This window comes from Triplophysa rosa, unplaced genomic scaffold (genome assembly GCF_024868665.1).
Source record: "Triplophysa rosa unplaced genomic scaffold, Trosa_1v2 scaffold235_ERROPOS495182+, whole genome shotgun sequence".
NCBI classification, from domain to species: Eukaryota; Metazoa; Chordata; class Actinopteri; order Cypriniformes; family Nemacheilidae; genus Triplophysa; species Triplophysa rosa.
This window is the reverse complement of record NW_026634253.1, coordinates 120-2,154: the sequence shown is the minus strand read 5'-3', so window position 1 is coordinate 2,154 and position 2,035 is coordinate 120. Positions and strand designations below refer to the sequence as shown.

Below are 2,035 nucleotides of genomic sequence, written 5' to 3'. Positions count from 1 at the left end.
ATGAGAATTGTGACAGTGTTTACAGACTCTTTTCATGGTTGAAAAAAAAGAAAACACTAAGACATACGTATTTCAATGTTTTATTTGATACCATTGTTTTGTGGAAAACAACAAGAACTGCTTCTTTGATGCAAGTGGTCAAATATGGATTTTAATCTCTCTATTATGCTCTTTGTTTATATGCATTTCACAGGCAGCTTGAAAAAAAATGCCCTTACAAACCAAATAAACAGAAAAGAAGCAGAAAAGGCAGTGTCGAAGTGGCTCATTGGTGCCAGGTACAGGGGAGGAAACCGGACTGCGAGGGCACGTGGTGCAGAGCAAGATGGGTAAGCGATGCAAAAAAATGATAATAATAATTTATTACAATCTGCACTCTTAAACCCAATTTATACTTCTGTGTCAAACCTACACCGTAGACACGCCATAGGCTGTGTAGTACACGCAGCCTACGAAGTTGCCTGACATGCACCTCTCCAAAAATCTAACAGCGTGTTCTATGCTGTGATTGGTGTGCTAAAACTCCTCCCTCTCTACGTATTTGTTTAGTGTGTGATTTTGTTCACTTTAATGTAATATAAATCAAATCAAAGAACAAGTGTTTTATGTAAGGGATAATCAACAGCTAGCCATGCATTAAAGGGTTTTAATGCACGACGTGGAGACCAAGAACCACCCGACGTGAAGAGTGGTTGCCTCTGCGAAGTGCATTAATACCCTTTAACGCACGGCTATCTGTGGATTATTCCACTTAGACCATGGTCATTTGCCAAGTTAAATCTTTTATTGATGTTTACAGTGAAATTTTAGATCAAACAGGTGAAATTTACAGTGATTTTGTCAGTTAAATTTCAAATGTAAACAAACTTGGAGCTACCTGTGCGTTAAAGGGTTTTAATGCACACCTTCCAGCCAATCAGAATAGAGTATTCAAAAAGACCATGGTATAAAATTTATTATACAACATAGCATTATACTGTCAGGGTTCTGGTAGACGGAGAGCACACCACAGAAGTAGATACTAAAAAGGAGTTTATTTCAAAAACAGGAATATCCAAAAACAGGTAAGTATTCAAAAACAGGAATATCCAAAAACAGGTAAGTATTCAAAAACAGGAATATCCAAAAACAGGTAAGTATTCAAAAACAGGAATATCCAAAAACAGGTAAGTATTCAAAAACAGGAATATCCAAAAACAGGTAAGTATTCAAAAACAGGAATATCCAAAAACAGGTAAGTATTCAAAAACAGGAATATCCAAAAACAGGTAAGTATTCAAAAACAGGAATATCCAAAAACAGGTAAGTATTCAAAAACAGGAATATCCAAAAACAGGTAAGTATTCAAAAACAGGAATATCCAAAAACAGGTAAGTATTCAAAAACAGGAATATCCAAAAACAGGTAAGTATTCAAAAACAGGAATATCCAAAAACAGGTAAGTATTCAAAAACAGGAATATCCAAAAACAGGTAAGTATTCAAAAACAGGNGATAATAATAATTTATTACAATCTGCACTCTTAAGCCCAATTTATACTTCTGTGTCAAACCTACACCGTAGACACGCCATAGGCTGTGTAGTACGCACAGGGGAGGAAACCGGACTGCGAGGGCACGTGGTGCAGAGCAAGATGGGTAAGCGATGCAAAAAAATGATAATAATAATTTATTACAATCTGCACTCTTAAGCCCAATTTATACTTCTGTGTCAAACCTACACCGTAGACACGCCATAGGCTGTGTAGTACGCGCAGCCTACGCAGTTGCCTGACATGCACCTCTCCAAAAATCTAACAGCGTGTTCTATGCTGTGATTGGTGGGCTAAAACTCCTCCCTCTCTATGTATTTGTTTAGTGTGTGATTTTGTTCACTTTAATATACTTTAATGTAATATAAATCAAATCAAAGAACAAGTGTTTTATGTAAGGGATAATCCACAGCTAGCTGTGCATTAAAGGGTTTTAATGCATGACGTGGAGGCCTAGAACCACCCGACGTGAAGCGGAGAGTGGTTGCCTCTGCGAAGTGCATT

The 2,035-nt window shown here is 37.2% G+C and overlaps 1 long non-coding RNA gene across 1 annotated transcript; it reads left to right on the top strand.

Moving 5' to 3' along the window:
* Positions 1–242: 242 nt before the first annotated feature.
* Positions 243–1,775, top strand: LOC130550116 (uncharacterized). The gene is made up of 3 exons (XR_008962344.1): positions 243–329; positions 1,564–1,637; positions 1,728–1,775. It is a non-coding gene; the product is annotated as an uncharacterized LOC130550116 (long non-coding RNA).
* Positions 1,776–2,035: the final 260 nt, after the last annotated feature.